At 40.1% G+C, this 18,171-nt stretch overlaps 1 long non-coding RNA gene across 1 annotated transcript in view; it reads left to right on the top strand.

The window, feature by feature from the left end:
- LOC149436035 (uncharacterized) overlaps positions 1–17,603 on the top strand; it is a 70,721-nt gene extending 53,118 nt beyond the window's left edge. The window contains exon 2 of the long non-coding RNA XR_016308339.1: positions 16,529–17,603. This is a non-coding gene — a long non-coding RNA (uncharacterized LOC149436035). The remainder of the gene's footprint in view (positions 1–16,528) is intronic.
- Positions 17,604–18,171: the final 568 nt, after the last annotated feature.

Genomic DNA, 18,171 nt, shown 5'->3' with positions numbered 1-18,171 from the left:
TCAATATCAATCGGGCAGGTAGATACAGGGGGAGCAAGCGGAGAATAGTCAGGTCACGAGCAGGGTACAGCAACTAACAGGCAGGTAGGTAGGTACAGGGGGTCAGGCAGAGAATGGTCGGGGTCACAAGCCAGGGATCAGAACAGGAGAAGTCAGCAGAGGTCAAAATCAAGCCGGGTCAGCAACAAGACAGGAACAGGAACAGGAGCAGGATGCAGGAACAAGATACAGGGCCCAGGAAAAACACAACACCAAGGCAGAGTCTGCAGGTCTGAATGTCCCTTAAATACACCAGTATAATTAGTTCCAGGTGTTTGACTGGCTGCAAGGTTGAGTCTCTGCTTGCTGGGAGCACCCGCTGGCCAGCCCTGGTACTGCAGCTCACAAGGCAGGTGAGTCCCACTATTGCTGGCCAGTCCATTCCTGACAGTCCCTTATGTTGGTGGTCATTAGGAACAATGTCCCTTACATTTGGTGGCCAATGGGAAGAATATCCCTTATGTCGGTGGTCAGTGGGAATAAGGTCTTTTACATTGGTAGTAGGAAGAATGTTCCTTACATTGATGGTCAGTGGGAACAATAACCCTCACATTAGAGGTCAGTGGGAAGAATGTCTCTTATGTTGGTGGTCAGTGGGAAGAATGTCTCTTACATTAGAGGTCAGTGGAAAAATGTTACTTAAGTTGGTGGCCAGTGGGAAGAATGTCTCTTAAATTGGAGGTCAGTGGGAAGAATATCCCTTACATTGGTGGTCAATGGGGAGAACGTCCTTTACGTTGGTGGTCAATGGGAAGAATGTTCCTTACGTTGGTGGTCAGTGTGAAGAATGATCCTTATGCTGGTGGTCAGTGGGAAGAATGTCTGTTACATTAGAGGTCAGTGGGAAGAATGTCCCTTATGTCCGTGGTCAGTGTGAAGAATGTCTTACATTGGAGGTCAATGGGCAGAATGTTTTTTACATTGGGGGTCAGTTGGAAGAATGCCCCTTTCGTTGGTGATCAGTGGGAAGAATACCTCTTACATTGTTTGTCAGTTGAAATAATTAATCCTTTGCATTGATGGTCAGTGGGAAGAATGTCCTCCCTCAGTGGTGGACAGAATGTCACCTTTAAATTAGCAGCATTTGGTTGAAATGTTTCATTTTCAGAACGTTCACACTAATGGCTAGTGGAGTCAAATTGATGTTCTCTATTGACTGTAGTGAGGAGAAATTTTAAAGGAGCAGAATATAAATTACAGTATTTCCAAAACAAAGAAATTCTTTCTATGAAAGTGGCTTTCATTTGGGAAATTTCATATATTGTATATTATAATGAAACCTATAATACGTCTGAGAATCCAGTGCTGAAATGAAAATCTGTGTAGGTCCAGCTGTACAGAGAGCTAAAAGAAAAATCATAGGTGTCATACAGCTGGTTCTGCCAAGTGGCACTGGACCTGGAACTATGCAGAATCAAATAAGAGGTAAACTAGCCTCAGTTCAAGGAACTTCTAGCAACCTCTGAAGGAACTCTTTTTGTCTCTATCTTGTGACTTTGATCAAATGCCAATACAAAGTAACAATTAACAGATGCAAATAAAGTGATTGAAGTAACATCTAAAGCAGGCCATAGATAGTTCTAAAATCGGCCGATTTTCCGTCCCAAAAAAAATCAGCCGATTTTCGCATCGTTAATGGGTTCATTGGTCGGCCATTTTTCTGGATTTTGTCAGATTTTTTTGATCGGTAAAGTTGGAAAAAAATTGGCCGATTTGCCGATCAGCCGATTTTCACGGCAATGATGGGCAAATCAGCCGATCTTTTTACCGATAAAAAATCTGCGCATGAGCAGTGACCTGCAAGAAAAAGAAGAAGAGGAGGAAGAAGTGAAAGAAGAACAAGAGAAAGAAGAAGAATTCCAGTCCGCTATTATATTTGACATTAAAAAGTATTGCGGTTGCAACAATGTATCTATTTGTATCAGAAAAAACATCTGTATCCGAAATGGATACAAATAGATACAATGTTGCAACCGCAATACTTTTTAATGTCAAATATAATAGCGGGGCTCTCTGCAGGGGCAGAAGTAATTAAATGCCAGCCGTAGACGGGAAGAAAATCGACCAATTTTTTTTACTGTTGGTGGTAACGTCGGCCTATTGAACGACTGATTTTTCGTTTTTTTGTTAAAAAAACGGCCGGTTTTCTCCCCGTCTATGGCCTGCATAAGCCTAGTATACACTAACAGCGGGCTGAACGAAAAAACCTGAAGAGTTTAGTAGGAGCCACTGTACTAACAATGCAATGTTAGTACAGCTATCTCTCCCACATGTGCTATTGTGTTCTGATAGCTGTGCTGATCATCAAGATTTTTTTTGGTCATGTCCCTTTGACAGAAGCCGGCCAAGCGTCAGGCTTCTGTCGGACTGGCTGCCATACACACAGGCCAAATGTTAGCCAGTTTATATTGAACCGGCCGATGTCGCCCGTATGTACAATCCTTAAAAACAAGTACATATCAAAATAGCCATGTCATGTGAACAACTCAACATATCATAACAAATATTCACTGAAGATCCTTTGCATGGAGCAGCTTATAGGCTAAGTTAAAGTTCACTGTAATTATTGAGATCTGACAGATAGTTCTAATTGAGGTAATAGGAATGCATTGTAATAACACTGGGCTATAACTTAAAGACACAGGGATTCAGGGAAAAACTTTTCAAACTAAATGCCACACTTTAAAACGATTTATGATTTTTTAAACATTACAAATCAATTATAATGTTTTTTAGGCCCTAGGCTGCCATTACACCTTTATGTTGTGGAAACGTATTGAAACACAAGTTTTAGCACCAGTTATCGCACAATGCAGCAACACAAGGGTAATTTAATGCACCTATACATTAGACTTGTGTGTTGTTGTGTACTGAATTGCCAGAAGTAGCACAGGTAACGTTTTTATTGTGCTGAGGTATGTTGAGAGTCCAGTCAAAATGGATTGGGTTGCCATAACACAATAAGTCTCAATGCAAGAAAATATGGGAAGAAACCCATAGGTTTAGTACTTCAAAGTATTCTAGCCACAGCCCTGTCTCAATACTGGAATGTGTTCTAACCACTTGCCCTCCTGAGGATTTACCCCCCTTTCTGACCAGGCCATTTTTTGCGATTTGACTCTTTCAGTGGTATTTGATTGCCTGTGCGTTTTTTATTTTTTGCGCTAAAAACAAAAAAAGAACAACAATTTTTAGAAAAAAAAACAATATTTTTGACTTTTTTCTATTAAACATGTCCATTAAAAAAATTTAAAAAATCAAATTTCGTCATAAAATTAGGCCAAAATGTATTCTGCTACATGTCTTTGCTAAAAAAAATCCCAATGCGTGTAAATTAATTGGTTTACGTGAAAGTTATAGCGTTTACAAATGGCAGGATATATACTGGGATATTTTTTTTTTTTTTTACTAGTAATGGCGGTGATCAGTGGGACTGCGGCAGGCATTCTGACACTGGCGGGAACTGATTGGTGTCACTGACATCCCCAGTGATACCAATACAGTGATCAGTGCTAATAAAAAGCACTGACACTATACTAACGACACTGGGCAAGAAGGGGTTAAGATCTGGGGTGATCAAAGGGGTAACTGTGTGCTGTGTTTGTTTTCTGTGTGCTGTGTGTGTGCTGTGTTTCACTGTAAGCGCACTGCTTTGTATGGCTCTGCTATGCACAGCCGACAGGGGAGAGATCTGTATTGTTTACATACAGATCTCTCCCCCATCGAAGATACTCGGTTTTCACCGAGTGCCGGCGAGTAATCGCTGGCCAGGACCCGATGATTGACAGCTGAGGCTGCGAATGGTGGTGCGTGTAGGATGCGTGCCCCCTACTCGGCAATGCAAAATCACGTATATTTACGTGATTTTGTGCACCCCTGCCTCCCTGTAGCAATATTTGTGCTCTGACATGCACTGTTAACTGTGGTACCTTATATAGACAGGTTTATGCCTTTCCTAATCATGTCCAATCAACTGAATTTTCCACAGGTGGACTTCAATCAAGTTGTGGAAACATCTCAAGGATGATCAGTGGGAACAGAATGCACCAGAGCTCAATTTTGAGTGTTATGGCAAAGGCTGTGAATACTTATATACATGTGTTTGGTTTTTTTTTTTTTTTTAATTTTAATAAATTGCAAAGATTTTAAAAGGAATTTTTTTTCACACTATCATTATGGGGTATTGTTTGTAGAATGTTGAGGAAAAAAATTAATTTAATCCATTTTGGATTTTAGAATAAGGCTGTAACATAACAAAATGTGGCAAAAGTTAAGTGCTGTGAATGCTTTCTGGATGCACTGTACAAGGGCCATGCTTGTTTTTTATTTTTAATAAATTGCAAAGATTTAAAAACAAACTTCTTACACATTGTCATTATGGGGTATTGTTTGTAGAATGTTGAGGAAAAAAATTAATTTAATCCATGTTAGAATAAGGCTGTAACATAACAAAATGTGGCAAAAGTTAAACGTTGTGAATACATTCTGGATGCACTGTATATTCTTCAAAAGCCACACAGGATATAAATCCATTTTGTGTGCACAAAATGCCTCTGCAAGTCCAGTTATTAACTTATGAATGTATCTGTGACATAATCACTGTGCTAGCAGGCTCCATCCAATACAGGTGTAGCACCCTCCTAGTTAGGTTGCTGTAGTTGAGATAAATATAGTTTTTGGCTTCCTTGTAGCAGGGGAGCAGTAATTATTTGCTTTTGGCTGTTCTGGGAGCTGCTGGTGCAGGTTTAACTACTCCCCCCTGCATTCCAATGAGTGGGTGGGAGAGGCAGACTCTGGCCTGATTGTTCATATATCCTCAGCCAGTCCCTGGTCAGGAAAGTGACGTGAGAGGTGTACAGTATAAATAATCTGGGGCCTAGAACAGCAGTCTCTTGTTCCTGGGAGAAGACCCAGCCTGAGGGCTGAGGCCCCCCGGGCTGTCAGTTACAGAGCAGAAGAAATTCTTGTTGGGGTCCCAGCTCCAGCTTAAGTTTCGGGGACCCACTTCAAGAGCCCCTGGAAGCAATGCAGGTAGTTTGAATTTTTTTATGATGGTCTATTGTCGCTGGGGATGTCTTTTGTTGTTGGTGGGGGATTTATTGTTGCTGGGGGTCAATTGTTTCTGGAAGCGGTCTACTGTTGAGAGAGGGGTCTATTGTTGTTGGCTGCTGCAGAGACTGTTGATGTTGGCTGCTGGGAGGTCTGTTGTTGCTGCTGGGGTCTACTGTTGCTGGGGTAGTGTTTTGTTGTGGGGGTCCAATGTTGCTGGGGGAATCTATTGTTGCTGGGGAGGATCTGTTGCTGCAGGCTGTGGAGGATCTATTTTACTGCTTTTTATATTATTAATAACAAACTATATATAAATTACTATATATATATATATATATATATATATATATATATATTAGCACCAGAAAATTATACTTGGCTCTTTTTCTCTAAAAGGAGTGGGTAGGGGGTGGAACCAAGGGACAGTGGAGGTGGGTAGAGAGTTGGAGACAAGAAGTAACTCAGAAGGGGGGAGTTCCTGCATTTATTCTCTGGGGAAAAAAAAGTACTGTGGTATCCTTTTATGAAACTGAGATCAGCGGCGATCCTAAGGATCATTGCTGATCTCAGATCATTAGTGGTTTAGTAAACAGAGATGATCAGCAGAGAACATGTTCTCCGCTGATCATCTCTGCGCACAGACAATCTGTCACTGACAGAAACAGAAATGACCGGTGTATGAAGGAGCGATGTCAGCCCTTCATTGGCGATCTGTGTGAAAACTCTCCCTCCAGATTCTCCAGCCCAGAGGTGGAGAATCGGGGAGAGAAGAGTGAATCCCAGGAGAAATGAGGAGGAAGATTATTGACTTCCTTCTTCCTTAATCAGAGCCCCCAAGACAGTGGAAGGTAGGTAAGTGTGTGATTGTGTGCGTGCGTGCAGTGAGATACTAAGTGATTTCTTCTGAGAGAGCCGCAAATGAAGCTGCTTAGTAAACTGTGTGTTTAACTGATCTCTTACTGTAATCTCCTGAGATTACAGTAACAGCAGCCGTTTTCTAGAGTTCAAAGCATTTGTAGATCACTTCTCTCCTCATTAGAAGAAGTGATCCACACCGCTTCATGAACAGGCATGCAGAAGAGAACTGTCTCCTCTGAGAATGCCAGAGAACCGAGCAGCGGTCATTTACCACTGCATGATAAAAGGACACCTTTATTTGTGGCTCACATTACATTAGTATAATGGTCATAGGGAAGAATTTCCTCCTTACGGATAGCTAAAAAGATACATTTTTGTCAGTGGGAATTTATCTAAGAGGCAGAAGTTGCGTTACAGTGACTGTTTTTAAATTGTTTGGATTGCCATTACATTGGACAGGGTTGTGTACCACATCAGTGAACTCGGGAAGGCAACTTACCCTCAGCCACTGGCTCTCCACGATGCTCAGTGCAGAAACCTCTGTCACATGAACGAAAATACTGGTGCAATGTAGCCAAATGTCATCTCACTTTATTAGGTCACACAGTAGTATCCTAAAAGCTGTCTGGTAACCTTTGTCCACTCACATAGCCAACACACCACATGGGTGAACCTTAAAGTGTTACAACAGTAAAATCAGTCTGTATATGCAGTAAAGCATGCTTGTCATACTCACTGTGGAACCTAAGGGGTTAATCCTCTGCATTGTGTAAATAGGCTGTTTGATCCTGTCTTCTCTGCCCCTCCTCTTGTTTAAATGTCCACCTGGTAAAACAGACTGAACCCGTAGCCATATGCCCATGCTCAGTTTGGTGGGTAGTGCTAGAGAGTTTTTTTTTTATCTTGGGAGAGTGCATGTGATCAGCATAGGGCCAATCAGCACTGTCCAGACAGAGGTTCAGTGGTTTTGCATCCTCCTAGAGCAGAAAGAAAACTCCTCCTACAAGCTTTAACCAATGCTCAGCTGAAGTCACAAGACTGCTATATACTGCTGATGAGAAAAGGTATTTAGCAGTTTATATTTACTAAAATAATTGCATTCCCATGTTCTGTGTACTGTGGGAGACCGGATATAGTGAATGCAGGGTCCTGGGTTTAGTAACACTTTAAAAATGCAATTTATTGAGCTTCCATTTCATGGTGCATAATTGTAAAATGCAAACAAAAAGTGCAAAAAATGTGCACGAAGTGCAAAAAGAGGCATATCCGAAGAATACAAAAAGAGACTTCTCTACTGAGTGTAAAAAGAGACATATCCACCAAGTACTAGGTCTTTTTGCACTGGCTTGATATGCCTCTTTTTGCACTCGGCAGATATTTTTTTTGTACTCCGTGTATATGTGTCTTTTTGCACTGGGTGAATATGTCTTTTTGCACTCAGTAGATATGTTTGGGGGGTTTTGTACTCATTGGACATGTCTCTTTTTGCATTGGGTGATTGTGTCTTTTTGCTCTGGGTGGATATGCCTCTTTTGCACTTGGTAGATACAGTGCTCAGCATAAATGAGTGCACCCCAACAGATTTGTCAGAAAACCTTTACTTTCCTTTCAGAATCAGCATTTTCTATGGGACACTATACTGCAAAACACTCCCACAAATGAGGTCCTGAAAGTCTTAGGAGCAAAGCTAAATTTTAGACAACAAAATCCTAATTAACAAGAATTTAACTACAGGTGAGTCTAAATATTCATTAAACAGGTGTTCAGCAGACAGTTGATTATAAAAGGTCGTTCCTTAATAAAGAAAACCTCTTCCCATTTCATTCTGTCAGCAATGGCACCACATGGAAAAGAAATGTCACAAAGCCTGAAAAATAAAATAATTTATTTACACAAGGTGAAGGCTACAAGAAGATCAGCAAAACTTTACTTATCAGTCAGAATACTGTAGCAAAAGTGATACAAAAATTTAACAAGGATGGAACTGCAACCATCTCACAGAGATGTCCAGGCCGTCCATGGAACTTAACATCTCAACAGGAGCATCTTCTGATGAGAAGGGTTGAAGAAAATCACCTTGCAAGTTCACTGCAGTTAGCTAAAGAAGTAGAAAGCCAAACTGGGGTGATTGTTTCCTATGACACAATAGAGCGTACACTGCAGAGGAATGGCATGCATGAGTACCGTCCACAAAGGAAGCCTTTCCTAAAGTCCATGCACAAAAAAGCCCACCTAGAATTTGCCAGGGCCCATGCTGAAAAAGAAGAAGACTACTGAGACTCAGTACTCTGAAGTGATGAGACCAAGATAAATGTTTTTGGAATTGATGGCTTTAAAACTGTATGGCGTCACAAAGGTGAGGAGTACAAAGACAAATGCATGGTGCCTGCAGTGAAACATGGTAGTAGCAACATCCTTCTGTGGGGCTGCATGAGTGCTCCTGGTGTCAGGGAGCTGCATTTCACTGATGGTATCATGAATTCACAGATGTACTGCTCTATATTGAAAGAGAAGATGCTACTATCACTCTGTGCCCTTGGTCATCATGCACTTTTCCAAAATGACAATAATTCAAAACACACAAGGCCACTGTTGCATTTCTGAAGAAGAACAATGTGAAAGTGATTCAGTGGCCAAGTATGTCTCCTGATTTGAGCCCAATCGAACACCTATGGGTAATCCTGAAGAGACAAGTTGAGCATCACTCTCCATCCAGCATCCAGGCCTAGAAAACTTGGAATGTTCATTCCATGCCTAAAAGAAAAAGATAAATGTTGCAATATGTTGCCAAATTGTTCATTCCTTGCCTAGAAGACTTTGTGCTGTCCTTACAAATCATGGAGGTCATACAAAATACTAGATGTAGTAGTTTTTGTTGTGGGGTGTATTCATTTTTGCATCAACTAATTTGAGTAAAACTGAAGATTTTGTAATCTAAGTTATATTATTACCTTAATTTCATGTAATGAGCCAAACAAATGCTCTATAAAAATCAGTTTTGTCAAAAGTTTGGAAAGTGTTCTTGTGGTTTTGAGATATTGATTAAAATCTTACTTTTCCAAAGGGGTATACTCATTTATGCTCTGCTCTGTGTGTCCCTCATTGCACACAGTAGATATGTCTTTTTTTACACTGTGGATATGTCTCTTTTTGCTCTCTGCGGAAATATATATATATTTTTACTTGGTGGATATGTCTCTTAATGCACTCAGTAGATATTAATCTTTTATATTTTTGTTCTCCGTAGATATTTCTCTTTTTGCACTTTCTCGCACATATTTGCAAGAGGAGGACCTGATTCCCCTATATAGATCTTTAGTTAGTCCTCATTTAGAATACTGTGTCAGGTACTGGAGACCTCACTTACAAAAAAAATATTGATAATCTAGAACAAGTCTAGAGACGTGTGACAAAAATAGTGAAAGGTCTGGGGGATAAAACATATCAAGAACAACTTCAGGAACTTAACATGTACAGTCTGGAAGAAAGAAGGGAAAGGGGAGACATGACTGAAACCTTTAAATACAACAAGGGGATGAATAAGGTTCAGGAAGGCAGTATTTTCAACATGAAACCAACATCAAAAACACGGAGACGTGACCTTTAACAAACTGGAGGAAAGTTCAAAACTAATCTCAGAAAGTATTATTTTACTGAAAGAGTAGATGATGCTTGGAATAAACTTCCAGCAGAGGTAGTGAGCCAGTCAACAGAAATAGCTTCAAACATGCGTGGGACAAGCATAGATCTATACTCAGACAAAAAAGTTAACAAAAAAAAAACACAAAACAAAAAAAAAGCAAACAAAAAAAAAACCCAACCCCCACAAATAATAAATAAACAGGCGGACTTGATGGACCACTCTCTCTTTTTCTGCCATCACTTTTCTATGTTTCTATGTTTGCACTTTAACATAAAACCTTAATAAATTGTATTTCTGAGGTTCAGTCATGTGCCTTTCCATGTGACTGAGCCAAATCTCTTTTAGTGCTGTAATCCTGTGACCCAGATGCGGCCGACAGCCAGCTAAAGTCTGCTGTTGGCTGACGTCACTAAGCCATTCCAGACTCTGGAGGGATTCACCCAGATTCCTGACCAGAAGCTGGCTCAGGCTCTCAGCTGAGAGCCTGAGCCAGCTGCCCCCACCCCTCTATAGCCTAAAACTCCAGTGAGCACTGGAGGGGCATTGCAGAGAGCTGATGACTGATAATCACTGGATCTCTGCTCATTGAAGACTGAGAACTAGGCAATCAGCAGGGTAGCAGGGAACAGATGCAGCATTGGATCAATCTTGCATCCACCTAGAAGAGTATGTATTTTTTATTTTAAAATCCTGCACTTTTAATACAGTATCATTGTTGGCCATGCACCTTCTAAGGGGCACGAAGTGTATGGTGTTAGGTGGATTGGACTGATTTGGATAACCTATGTTGACCAGCAGATCTTGTATGGCAGAAATCACACAACACTGCTCATGCTTTACTAATTTCTGTGGCTTGCATCTATACTTTATTGCTGTCTAGTCTGGATGCTCTGCAATCCTTGTAACATCACTTCCTATGTAACACAGCATTATACACAGGCTTTCTCATATACAGTAAATCTCTCCACCACAAGAGACTGAAATTGGCAACAACTAATCCCTGTCTGTTTGATTGTGTATAAATCCATAAAAAGTGGCTTCTTTCACTTTGATCATAGTATCTAAAAAAATTTTGATTTAACTGTCATAGAGGAAAAAATCAAATCATATTTCTGTTTATAAGGTGATTGAAGTAGCCTGAAATCTATGTGCTTTCCTGATGTATGACAAATATATTATCTGTAAATCCCCACCTGGTTGAACAATGGTTGGTAAATGAATCACAGCTAAAGACATATGTAGAGCGTGCCAGTCTGTGAACATACTGACATATGCTGAGGTGACATTCAGCTGATTATGATGTAACACAGTTGTAAAATGGGTCACAAATCACCCGTTTGAAATAAACTTATGGATCTTCCAGCACCAATACAATTTGTGGATAAGAGTCATTTTAAAGACACCTTTAAAAAAAAATGCATGTATTTTGGCAAGAAAAAAATATGCATTTATTTATTTGTTTTTTGGGGTTTTTTTGTATAGGAGGTGCCTGCATATGCGATCAGCAGATCATGGGCGCAATGCCAGACTCTTACTCCAGCTCTATGTCTGTACCGCAGTATGGGCTTTCATTCTGGGACCAGGAGGAAGTGCCAATATATTCCATTGAGAACTACAAGTCCATCTGCCTTGACTTGTAGTTCATTCATGCACAGATCTCGAACAAATTTAAAATTGGCTGCAAGGGAGAAGAATGCTGTCATGGGTGGGGGGGCTTTTTTATGTTTGCTTGGCACCAGGTTACATGTTCTATCCCTCATACAGGTGTAGCACTACCCCCTTAGGAGTCACTAGAGATTTGAGTCCCCCTATAGTCCTGCACAGCGAGGCAACATGCATTTCCTTCCAGCCTTGCACTCCAGAGACAGTAAACAGTCCTTGAACTTTGTTTTTTAGATTTTATTAGGGGATTTGAACTTGGATGGGAATGAGGGGGTGCTCAGAAGGGTTCTCTTCTTGGAGAGCTATCCAGCTTCTCCTGGTGTACCACCTCAGACCCTAGATGAAATCTCCTCTTCATCCAGCTGCCTGAGGGAATCCCTGGGCATAAGGACCCAAAATCTGACTTTTAAGATCAGTAGACCCAAATGGAGGCTAGTCAGGTTTTCCACCCAAATGCACTTTCCCCTTATCTGGTCAAGAGAGGTGTGGGATTACTCACTTACGCTGGGCTGGCTCCTTCCCCACTTCCCAGGCTGTCCTCTCTCAGGGGACGATGAGACTGAGAGATCCTCCTTTCCAGCTCCTCAGCCTGTAGGTAGACGCCTCTCCTGGACCCCCTCCCAGGCTCCACACACCATATTGCTTACTCCATCTTACACCCAAACTCTCCTGCTCCTAAGCAGGCTCAACCAATCTTTTCTTTGTAATTCCATTATTTCCACAATTCAAATAGAGTACAAACAATGACTGTTCACAAATGGGTACTTAGGCATTACAATCATGTATGGGTTAGGTAAGACTTTAGAGCTATAACAGGTAGCAGTTAAACAGTAGAATAGCACCAAGTGGGTTATTAGGTTTCCATGAGACAGAGCCACGGCTCCGGAATAGATCACATGGGTGCCCAACTACATACAATAACTAGTGAAAACAAGATAGCATGATCTCGGTGATTCTATGAACACTACAGGAATAAAACATGGCACAAAAGCCAATAGCTGAGAGTTCCCAAATGGGGAAGGGAGAAAGTAAAGCAAGTAAGTGAGAGAGCAAAAGAGGGGAGAGAAAAGAAAGGATGGAGAATAGGAAGGGAAGGAAAGCGGAGTCATCCCTCTCCCAACACAGGATACAGCAAAACAGGCTTCACTGGAATGGAGGACTTTTGGGTGAAGTGAAGGATTTTATTCCTCTGGCTAGGAGTGAATCTCATACTATGCTCAGATTCCCATTTTGTGAGAAAGGGAGGTGTGTAGTCCTCGCCAGGGTGCATTAAAGTAGCATAAATAAGGGAAAGGGAGTGGCGAACTGGTTCCCTTTTATGGCATATCGATTCAAATCCAGTTAGTGGGTGATTGATGCCCGGGGAGAGAAAACCGATGGAGGAAGTGTTGCAACTGAAATCCACCCCAGAAGTCCAGGGGGGAGTCAACCAGGCAAGTAGGATCTGTGGTAATCAACCTCCCTTTTGATGTTAAAAACTCAGATAAATGGGAGTAACCTTGAACTTGAAGGAATGAAATTTCCCCTTTTGAAGGCCAGGAATAAAGTCCGGGTTGCCCACAATAGGAATCATAGGTGATGGAAGTGGAGAGGCTGTAGTGGTACGGAATGTCGCCTGTGCAACCCAGTGAGTGCTACCAAGAGTGGGATGTGTACACAACTCCTTAGGAAGCAGGGACGTAATCCAGGGCCAACTCTTTCGATACCCTGGTAGTTCTCCATCTCCATGAAGACCCAAAGTTTTGCATCTCCATGACAATGCCAGTCGATTACCCTGGCAAGCTGCGCAGCCTTATAGTAAGGCTCAACCACTTTTAAGTTCTGTCATGAGCCCATGCCAATCCTCCTGCTTGGGGATTGGTCAGGATCCCTTGAGAGTGCAGACCAGCTCCTCCTTATCCTCACCCACTGAATTCTAGAGACTTCAGGGAACTGATCTGCAGAGCCTCTCAGCCCTGACTCTCTGACTATTGTACAGGCTGCTATCCAGCCTCTAACTAAACAAATAATTAACTAGCATTCCCTAGCTTTTCTTGGAAGGTGCTACACAGTTATTAAATGTAACATGTTGCAAAAGTTAGAGTTATCCCTTAATTGCCCAACAAGATTTCAATTTTAGAATAAATTCCAGCCTTGAGGAGGAAACAGAGCTCTTAGAATAAACATCAAAAAGTGTTCTAAAACAACAATACCCTAAGGAGTTTATGGAGATTATGATATGCATTTATTTGATAAAAATGCATGAACAGTGGTTCATTATGAATTTTCCATTTACACAGTTCCCTGGGTCACTGTGTTTCTGAAAGTGTCAGCACAGTGCTCTCACAATGCATTCTTATTTCCCCAATTGTCTGCGTATGTCAAATCAAAATGGTTTTAGCATATTTTCCTGTAGTCTCACTTAGCATATTAGCTGTTTCTTTCAGGCAATTGCAATTTATTTTTGTTAACATTTCGATAGTCCATTAACATGGCAAGACTAAACTTTTATTTCATTTGCTTTCCAAATCACATGCTATTTAAAGTGTGCTGTCTGAATTTGTTATTTTTGTAGTGGTATATTAGCAATTGATAAATGCCAAGGGACATGGTCAAAATATTGTTTTCCCTGACAAAACTTGAACAAAAGAAGAAACAAGTAATTACAAGTTATATGATATAATGTTTGTCCTTGTTTCTTGAATGCTTTTGCCATGAAAAATCCTTATTATTTGCCCCAAATTCAATGCTGTGCTTTTCTACATAAAAATATAATTATAACAGTGCTTTGCATTAACCATTTGCCCTATGGAAGATTTACCCCCCTTAATGACCAGGCCATTTTTTGCTATTCAGCACTGTGCTGTTTCAACTGATAATAATATATAGTGCAGCGCTGGTGTATTAATTAAAAAAAGAACATGCTAAAATGAATACAAATAAAATAGTTCATAAAGTCCTTCCACAATTAAGTGACCATAGGTGTATGAAGGTCTTCCTCCTTATAAAGGTGACTGGTATCGGATAGAAAAAATGCGCACTCACCGACCGCACATTTTAAATGCGCCTTTGTGCACTCTTATGCAGATGACCAGCCAGACATGCAGATCCTAAGGACACATGGACCATCCCTCTCAAATACTGACATCGGCCTTGGGTGCAGTACCTCCAGGTATATAGAGCCCTTTCGTTCCAAAAGATAGGCAGGCAGGGGTCCCCCTCCTGGTTCCAGGTACCCCAGAAATGGTAGATGCAGATCGTCGGCGCCTGTAAACCACGTGACAGAGCACAACGGGAGGGGCGGGGACGCCAACCAGGAGGGGGACCCCTGCCTGCCTATCTTTTGGAACGAAAGGGCTCTATATACCTGGAGGTACTGCACCCAAGGCCGATGTCAGTATTTGAGAGGGATGGTCCATGTGTCCTTAGGATCTGCATGTCTGGCTGGTCATCTGCATAAGAGTGCACAAAGGCGCATTTAAAATGTGCGGTCGGTGAGTGCGCATTTTTTCTATCCGATACCAGTCACCTTTATAAGGAGGAAGACCTTCATACACCTATGGTCACTTAATTGTGGAAGGACTTTATGAACTATTTTATTTGTATTCATTTTAGCATGTTCTTTTTTTAATTAATACACCAGCGCTGCACTATATATTATTATTCTTGCTTAAAGGTCCAGTGATTCCTTAGAGTGTTCCAGCAGCTGAACTATGAGCGCTCGCTTTACCCTTATGCCATAATGTTTCAACTGATAATTGCGCGGTGATGCAATGCTGTACCCAAATGAAATTTATGTTCTTTTTTCACACAAATAGAGTTTTTTTATTTTTTTGTGATGTAAGCAAAAAAGAGACAGAATATTTTGAAAAAAAAATTGTAATTTTTTACTTTTGGTTATAAAAAATATACAGTATAGTGAACTGAAGTTAGTCATACATTTAGGCCAAAATGTATTCTGCCACATTTCTTTGGTAAAACAAAAATCCCAATATATGTATATTAATGGGGTTGTGTGAAAGTTATAGCGTCTACAAACTATGGTATATTTATTGGAATTTACACAGCTTTTACTTTCCAAGTTTTTAAAAAAAAGTTTACACAAAGTTGTCAGTGAAATGATATATTGCTCACACATGCCATAGCTATATATGGAATAACACCCCAAAACGCGTTCTGCTACTTCTCTTGAGTATGGGTATACCATATGTGAGAGACTTTTTGGCAGCCTAGCCACATACACACCCTTAAAATCCAAATATTAGAAGTGAGAAAATATGGGTGCAGGCGCTAAAGAGCGCTATAAGTGATACAATATAGTGGTATCGTCTAATTATGACGTATTGGTATAGTGAACACAAACATAAAGTGAATAAATAAAGTGATTTTCAGTGATCCATGTATGACACAAAGTCCAAATGCAAAAAATAATAAATATTGGTGAAATCCGTGACTCAGTGGTTGGAAGCTTTTGTATAATATTGCACTAACCAGAAGCGCAATATAAAAGCACATTTGTATATAAATCCCGTCATGGTCATCTGGATGCGGATGGGGATATTATGAATCATCCGGCACACGTCAGCACGTCAGGTGATTAGCAGACCTCACTCACAGGTTCCAGGGGCATCATGTCCAATATTAAAGACCAATGCTGGGCATATAGTGGGTGTGTTGTGGGACTCCACCTTAGGGGTTCGTTAAATAACGAGTCAGAGAAAGAATCTGGAAGCCTCCAGGCTGAAGATGTCAGAGGCTAGTGGGGAGCTCCAGGACATTGCAGAGAGAGGGCAAGTATAGCTCCGCTTTAATGACTCAGAAGTAGCATGTAAAAGGTCACCTCCAGGTCCTGGAATGTGATCTACACTCCATTAGATTCACTTAAGATCGTTCTTTGGTAGATATTTTCTAAAGTGAATCTAATGGAGTGTAGATCACATTCCAGGACCCGGAAGTGACCTTTTACATGCTACTTCTGAGTCATTAAAATGTCCACTTGGTTTGTTATACGATATGATAATAATAACAAAAAATATGCTCATGGTTACATTTTTATTTGTCTTAATATTAATTGCTTTGGTTACTTAAATTGTGTTTGCCAAGAGATGAATCTTAATAATTATATTTTTAAATATCGCTGAAAGTGGAATACTAGCATAATTAGCATAAAAAGATTAAATGGGAATTAATCTTTTTCACTCATTTAAATCTAGATTTTATCTACCACTGTACAATTTGTAATATTTGTGTGCAAGAAAAAAAAATACTTCTTATAGTTTTCTTTATGTATTTTTTTAGGTTTTTTGATTAACCTCTTCAGGATGCACTCTGGTTCAAGGGTCCTATGGATGATTCTAGGAGCAAGGAGATAAACATACCGTAAATGGAGTCCAAAGAGCTGAATCACTGAAGAAAACAAAATGGAGTACAGTTACTGACATGCCCTGAAATTTAACCGTAAATAACCTGAAATAGCCTAACATAAGCCTCCCTTTGTCTGAATCCCAGAGAATAACCTAACCCTTAAAATTGGTCCCTAACCCGAACTTCTTTAACACTTAAATAATAACCTAAAAATCTTGAAACTTAACCCTCTAAGACTTAACCTGGCACTAACACTTAAAACCCTTAACCTACATTAAAATGAACACAATCCTTAGATTTCATTTTTAATTCCTAAAACCCTAACCTTAAAGTGTGTCTCTAAGCAAAAGGTTTTTGATAGTTTTGGATGAAGTATTAGACCCTCTAACAAGTTTTCATGGCTGTCTGTTCCTCCACTGGGGAGATTATTCACTCTATGCTGGTGAACACTGTTACTGAGAAGGAAAGTGAGGAGAGATCTAAAATTTATTTTCAATATTTTTTATTATTTTTATGAGAAAGTTTACCATTTTGAGGTTGACACATGAGTACACTCTTCCCCTTGCACATAAAAAAAAATGCGTTAGATAAAGAGAGGATTAAAGAAGGTATAGGGCACACTTCCGATCTCTGATTATGTGCAGTGACATATAAGTCAACCTAGATAACATCAAATATTAGAACAGATGAAATCCGTGGATCCCAAATTTTTTCAAACCGTTTTGAGAGCTCTAAAATTTTAGAGTTGTCACCAGAATTAGAGGTTCTGGGAACAACAGTATAAGACAGGAATCCCCCGCACAACATGGAAGATGTCCTCTAAAGACATGTAGTACCACTTGAACAGGAAGTGAAGAAAAAATTCCCCAATGATACAGACAGCAGGCAAAAAATGCCAAGAGTTTTATGCTTTCCATGTTCTATTAAAAACAAAAAAATGTTTTGGCTAAACCTACACAAATGATACTTAAATATAACCAATAAATTAGCCTTTGACTAACTCCTATAATGCTACTGCTGGAACCTGAGTCATTTTATAAATGCTAGCATATACAGTATATTTGAGTACCTGCAAATTTGCACAATGTAGCTCTGTTCTTGGTTAGGGCAAATTGATTTACTCATCACTATTGTAAATTTACTATTGCATATGGCTATGGGGCTTTAAAGCAGCATCATATCTGTGTGTGTAGATGCATATGTGGCTGTGATCACCTTTCTGCCAGGAGATTACTGAACAAACTGTTATTGTTGTCTTTTTTATTGTCTTGTTATTTTGACTTGTGCTCAGCATAAAAGCAATCAAAGCTTTGCTAAATGTTATATGCAAAGGGATATTACGCACTTACCTTAGCCAATAGTCAGTTTGGACAGTTTAAAAAGGGTCTTTCAGACACAGTGGCTGGTAAAGTCACTGACTGTATATGCATAAACAGAGAGTGACCCCTCAGTTTTTAAATGTATCTGCTGGATTTGCGAAATATTGATTATAATCATAAAAAGTAATCATTCTCTGTGGGAACATTCATATTAATTGGGCAGACTTCAATTTGCCAAGAATTTTGAAGCGTAATTGA

The sequence above is a fragment of the Staurois parvus genome, unplaced genomic scaffold, assembly GCF_062004578.1.
Source record: "Staurois parvus isolate SC_StPar_1 unplaced genomic scaffold, SC_StPar_1.0 ptg001432l, whole genome shotgun sequence".
Classification (NCBI taxonomy): domain Eukaryota; kingdom Metazoa; phylum Chordata; class Amphibia; order Anura; family Ranidae; genus Staurois; species Staurois parvus.
This window is presented reverse-complemented; position numbering and strand designations above follow the sequence as displayed.